A 7,073-nucleotide genomic window follows, 5' to 3' on the forward strand; every position below is an offset into this window, starting at 1 on the left:
CCCCCAATGAGTGCATGAGCCCTATAGCAAAAATCTAAAAACAAACAAACAAAACAACTCCAAACAACAACAGCAAAAAATCTTTTCTGGCGCCCCAAATAGAAATCTGATTATAGTCATTTTACTATGTCCTCACCCAACTCTCTTTAAAATGGCCTTAGGAATGTAATAAGGGTGGGGGAGAGTGTGCCAGAAAATCAGGAAGGAGTGCTATCTGCTCTCTAGAAATGGCAAGTGCTACCTGCAGGCTGCAGGGTAGATGTGTCCAGACTTAGGGAGATCGTGGGCTGCTCAGGAACCTAGCCTCACACCATTCACTCCTGAAGGGAGTGGGTTCATGGCTGAGATGAGGGGGGACCATGAATAGTCAAACATTTGAGCAGGAAGGCAATGTATGTATGTGTACCCTCACTTCACACTTCAGCCCGTAGGACAACCTGGTGAGGACCTTATTTTCTATCTGATTTTCAAGTTTTTTTTTTTTTTGCAATAAGACATATTATACTTGCCAGAGAGAGACAGAGAGACATACAGAGAAAGAATCATGCCACAATCTCTTCTCCTCCATTTCTCCCTCCTTTTAGGACTTGGGGCACACCTGGACATAGGTCAAGCATGTCTTTTAAGCCACTGAGGCTGGGACTCAAACCACACTGTTGGCCATGTGGGATCCAGTTCCCTAATCACTAGGCCACCGGGCCAGCCCTTACCTGCCTATAATGCAAGCTGAGTGCAACACCAGAAAGTGGCAGAGTCAAGGCTTGAATCTTTTCTGGAATTTGGAGCATTTATACCTGGGAGGCTGGGGACACTGAGATGAATCAGAAAGAGTTCTCATTTTCCATGAGTCTAGTCTTTTGCAGGAGCAGAGTAAACTCAGCTATGACAAATGGCAGGGAAGCCCTCAAAGACATAGAAAGCCCAGAGGAAAGACTCACTCTGTGTGAGGGGAAAGGAGCCTCCTCCCAAAGGTGATGCTGCTGGACTTTAAGGTGACTAGGAATTGTTCATCTAAGGGGGCAGCTCTGAATGAGTGGACGTCTGAGGAGATGAGTGGCTGGGACAGGAGGAGTAAACACTTGGGAAAATAGAAGAGACTGGACAATACATACCCACCCGCTCACCTATTTCCGCCTCCACACACTTAGGGGACATACTTCCAGTCCTATGAGGACAGTTTGCTGAGAGGTACCTCAGGTGCCAGAGCAGGAGAGTGGCTGGATCAGTGTTTTCTCAACTTTGAATGTCCTGGGGTATTCCTGGGTGTTTTAGCAAGAGTCACCATGAGGTTAGTTCAGGGAAGAGGAAGAAGGAAATTCCTTCCTGAGACAGGAATGATATGGTTTTGTATTTGTATCTAAGCTGGCCAATTATGCCTCATCCCTGGATCTCAACAAATAGGACCAAGAAGCAAAACAGTCATCTAGTACTGGCTAGTGCTCACTGAGCATCATTTCCCTGCCTACGAACTGGGGTGATGTAATCATTGCTCCATTATGTGGTAACCATGCAGCACAGGAGCCTGGCATATATAGTATAAGCACAGCAATTATGAGCATATGAAATCATTGTGTTTTTGCTCCAAATCCAGTGCTTCTTCCACTATTTAACAATAACCCCTTCTATAAAAGCAAACAAACACAGAAGCAAATAAATTTAAATTTCATTTGTACAGCACATCGACTTTGTCAGCTACCTTGTTTCTTTTCTTTTCTTTTTCTTTTTCTTTTTTTTTCTTTTTTTTTTTTTTTGAGAGGTTTTGCTATAGGGCGCGTACGCTTGCCAAAAAGACAGAGAGAGACAGAGAGACAGAAAGCAAGAAATCACCTCCTGGGGGGATGGTCATGCCACAATCCCTTCTCCTCCATGCTCCTCTCAGGATCTTGGGCATGCACACACATGCGCCCTGAACCATGGTAAGCCAACAGGTCCAGGACTTGAACCATGGCCTACTACATGGGAGTCCAGCGACATAGCCATTATGCCAACTGCTGGTCCCTGGTTGCCTTGTTTCTATGTCTTAGGCCATGCTTTCTCAAGCCATGTCATCTCGTGGTTTTGTTCATGTTTCCTCTGAAATACCTTTCCTCATCATCTTCCCAGCTGACTTATCCTTCAACCGTCAGCTCAGCTGTCACCTTTGCCCCTGCCTCAGGTTTGTGCATCCTTTTTTTTGCTTTTGTTTTGAGAGATTTTTACTATGGGGCATGTGAACTCGCCAGAAAAGACATAGAGAGAGATAGAAAGCAAGAAATCACCCTCAAGAGGGGATGGCCATACTGCAATCCCTTCTCTTCCATTCTTCTCTCAGGATCTTGGGCACACATGCACACGCGCCCAGCATGAGTTTAAGCTATTAGGTCCGGCACTCGAATAACAGTCAGCTACATGGGAGTCCAGCGACATAGCCATTACGCCAACTACTGGTCCCCGTGCATCCTTCTTGTGATATGCCTCTGTCATGATGTAACATCACAACTTCAGGGACATTTGTCTCTCTCACTAGCCATGAGCTATCCAGGACAGGGGCTGTGTTTTATTTCTATTTACCCCATATCTAGCATGTCATAAACCTGAACAAATGTTTGTTGTTGAAGAATGTCTTGAGGCAGAACCCATGAAATTGGAGGAGAATGCATTTTTGCATTCTTTGTTTTGAGTCACTACACACATTCTTGGCTTTGAGTCACTAGCATTCAAAGAAAAGTTTTGAAATTAAATAAACTCTCATGACTCATTCATTTAAACACATTTCACCTACTGAGGACTCCTCCATTCTGGCCTGGTTCCAGGTTCTGGAATATAAAGGTGAGTAAGAGAGTTAGTGTCTGCACCCAAACTATGAGTGTGTGACATTCAGGAGGAGGAGCCTCACCTACGCTGAGGGGCTCAGATTGCCTTCTGACTCCTGTCGTTTTCCTCCAATGCCTATATTATAAAGAGTTGGTCTGGCCTAATGATTAGATAGGAAAAGATCGAGCCATTGGATTTAGCCCCCACAATAAATGTGGAAAAAAAGTAGAGACCCAGGGATCAGAAAACCAGGATCTTGTATAAGTTTTGCTCTCAAAGGTTGTGTGGTTTTGGATAACATGTTCCCTCTCCCTTGTCCTCAGCTGCTGCCTATGCAAAAAGAAGGGGTGAAACAAAGAATCTTCTAGGTTTCTTCCAGGAAATGTGGATCTATGACAGTTTGAAGCAGGTCCTAAAATTCATCAGCAGGAGCACTTTGATTGGAAAACTACCCCAGAGCCCACAGATTGGACCTCCCCCCCAGCTGTGTGATTGGCATCTCATCAATATCGTCATAGCATCTAGTGTGGAGAGCCAGTGCATTGCCTCTAAATCGGTTGTCAGAACTGTATTTCAGATTGGTGAAAGCCATCCTAACATCTACATGAAAGCCCATGAATTAGACCAACAAAGTGGCCTTGGAAAGGCAGGAACAGCGTTCTGAGCATAGGGAGGTGAGTCTGTTTATTTGTTTCCTAATTCTAATTAGGGAAAGCAAGAGTGTCAGGAGTCCTCAGTGATTCACATCTTAATAGCTTGGTTATAATTTATTAATCCCTTTCATCAAATTTTCAGCATCCCTTCCCCTAGGAGTCTAAGACTGACTCAAATGTATTTATTGTTTCTAGGTGGGGTGTCATTAAATATTTGGCACCTCCTAAAGCTGGTTGGGAAACTGGATTATATACCACGTGCAGGCACACAATTTCTGAAGGGAAAAGTATGAGCGGATAAAACATCAGGCAGAATGAGAGATAGATATAGATATACACATGTTTTTTCTTTACAGTATTTATGACTTCCGTTTATCTCCAATACTGACACTGTAGAGCCTTCACTTCGCATTCTCCTGAAATCTCCCCTGTCCAGTCAAACCAGTGGCTTTCCATAGAGTGAAGCACTAGCACCAATAGTAAATATGTCATGCTTTTATTCATTCTGCTTTCTTCACCTACATGCATCAGACTATGTATAAACATTGCTAAGGGTCTATCATTATCAGAGATCAGGAAACTCAGAATCACAGCTTCTTAAGATGGATGGTCTACATTCAGAACTTTCTTCAGACATTGCCTTCCTTTAGACCTGGTTTCTCTCTTTTTTAGAGAACTTTTTTTTGCTATAGAGCTCATGTGCTTGAAAGAAGAGAGAGAGAGACAGAAAGAGAGAAATCACCCCTCAGGAGCAATGACCCTGACACAATCCCTTCTCCTCTTGAGATTTTGGGCACACATGCACATGCACTCAGCATGATTTTTAAGCTACTGGGTCTGAGATTCGAACTGTGGTCAACTACATGGGAGTTCAGCAACGTAACCATTATGCCATCTGCTGGTCCCACAGATCTGATTTCTACTATTAAGAAAATAACCCTCTCCAATTTACACTCATGAAGTACTTGATACAGACTGTAGTAAACAAAATGTAGATGTTTCCTGTATTTAAATAAAAAGAATTTTCTTAAAAATGAAAAATAAATAAAAAGATGGAAAAGTATCTAATAAAGATATCTGCTTTTGAAATTGTAAATTATTCTACAGCATTTCCTCTAAAATTTGTCAGAGACAGAAAGATTGTGACTTTTAGAGGCATCCTTTCCATTGTAAAGCTTGACCACGAGGATTCTTCACCGTGAACCAGCAATATTCCTTTCTATAGTTCCTCCCTGTAATCTACAGTTTGTGTGAAGACATCCTTGGCTCTTTTTTAGCAAATGGGAGAGCCTGAGTGGGAAGAATCCTTAAAGAGCAATAGCCATGGGACCAGCAAATGGCATAATGGTTAGTTGCAGGACTTCCATGTAGTTGACTGCAGTTTGAGTCCCAGACCCAGTGGCTTAAAACTCACGTCGGGGAACCAGCAGTTAGCGTAATGGCTATGTCGCTGGACTCCCACGTAGTCGACCGCGGTTCGTGTCCTGGACCCGGTGGCTTAAAACTCACGCCAGGCGCGTGTGCGTGAGTGCCCAAGATTCCGAGAGGAGAATGGAGGAGAAGGGATTGTGGCGTGACCATCCCCCCTGGGGGGTGATTTCTCGCTTTCTGTCTCTATGTCTCTCTCTGTCTGTCTGGCGAGCGCACGCGCCCTACAGTGAAAATCTCTCTCAAAAAAAAAAAAAACAAAAAAACTTGCGTCGGGCACATATGCATATATGCCTCAAATCCTGCAACTCAGAGAATGGTGGAGAAGGGATTGTGGCATGGCCATCCCCCCAGGGGGTGATTCCTGGCTTTCTGTCTCAGTCTCTCTCTGGTGAATGCACGTGTCCTACAGCAGCCCCAGGCACATCTGCCCAGATGTAATAGTTCCCTGGGTTTGATGGAACAGTAGCTAATCATAGAACTTATCTTAACGTAGAAAAGGAAGCCCCCAACATGATCTAGCCTAGTTTATTGGAAGTCTATAAAAGCTTTTAGCATTAAAGTCTCAGTTAATATTGTCTTACCATAACACTCGTGAACATGTTTCTATCTCTTGGAGGAAAGTGGTTAGGCTAAGGCAAAATTTAGAGTATGCCTGATTCTGCTGGCCAGATCCCATTTTCATGTCGCCTCTCAAGTGTATGATTTCTCATAAAGCAGACGTTGACATTATATACCCTTTCCCTCATGTGGGTTATCCTTGAACTCGCACAGTGCATATTTGGGCTCCCACTCTGCATTCATAGTCTACTTCCTCGACCATCAGATGCCTCATAGGCCTCATCTCATGGCATCAACCATGTCTTTGGGCCTTCAGGTTCTGAGTGTAGATGAACAGAGCTGGTTAGAGGGAAAATGTTTGTCACTATATAGAAAGCTTTGGTACTAACTCTTCCCACTCTGATGAGATAAACTAGACTACATCCTGAACTGTAAGGCCCAACTTTGTGCCCCTGGATAGACCAATACCTACACTATAGCCACTGTAGTTCCTTGTAAAAACTATCATTCCTATGAGCAGAATTAAGGAAAGACACTCCAGATGGCAAGAGCATAAAAAGGAAAGACACTGTGTTCCTAAGATCTAGTGCAGTAGGCTTAAACCTACCCTACCCACTCTTTCGGAATTAAAGGTGGGAGAGAGGGATCTCATAAACTACACAGCCCCATGTTCTTCTTAATCAGCTAGAGCTACAGACATAATCAGTTCAAAAGGAAAAAGGATTCAGTACAAAAAGAATTCATGGAAAGAAGAATTTTTCAAAGTCCTTTGTTCTTCCCATAGAAATCTCTCCTTGTTAGCACAGAAATGGTAAATTACTGAGGCATGTGCAGATGCTCTCTGTTCCTGAACCATGGCCAACATCCCAAATCAATGATGGCTCTCATTCTTGCCAAACCTAGACTATATCTCAATGTGGTGCCCTAAACATCTATATTAGATGATTGGAATTGGCGAGTGTCTGAAATTCTTTACCATCATTACTTAACACCCCAGCAGAGAAGTGCCCATCATCCACATCAGAAAACTTCTGCCTGTGAGTGCTTGAGAAAGTGGTTTAGCTTTTCTCTCCAGACCTTGGAACCTAGAAGCAACCTGTCTCCATATTGTGAGCTTCCCTCTTTAACTTAGGGATGTGGTTGTTATCCTTGGGCCAGGAAAATTAAGAATATCAAAAAAGTCTTGTCTAACTCTTCATGAAATCTCTTCAGCAATCCTTGCCACTAGACCTGAAACCAGTGAATAGGCAGCACAACTCATTTTTCCTCATAGGTTAAATGCTAAGTAGGCCACACAGTTTCACCTGTTCTAACTTCCATCTGGAAATGTCCGAGAGGAGAATGGAGGAGAAGGGATTGTGGCGTGACCATCCCCCCTGGGGGGTGATTTCTCGCTTTCTGTCTCTATGTCTCTCTCTGTCTGTCTGGCGAGCGCACGCGCCCTACAGTGAAAATCTCTCTCAAAAAAAAAAAAAAAAAAACTCACGTCGGGCACATACGCATATATGCCTCAAATCCTGCAACTCAGAGAATGGTGGAGAAGGGATTGTGGCATGGCCATCCCCCCAGGGGGTGATTCCTGGCTTTCTGTCTCAGTCTCTCTCTGGTGAATGCACGTGTCCTACAGCAAAACTCTCA

The sequence above is a fragment of the Tupaia chinensis genome, unplaced genomic scaffold, assembly GCF_000334495.1.
Source record: "Tupaia chinensis unplaced genomic scaffold, TupChi_1.0 Scaffold138491_1, whole genome shotgun sequence".
NCBI classification, from domain to species: domain Eukaryota; kingdom Metazoa; phylum Chordata; class Mammalia; order Scandentia; family Tupaiidae; genus Tupaia; species Tupaia belangeri.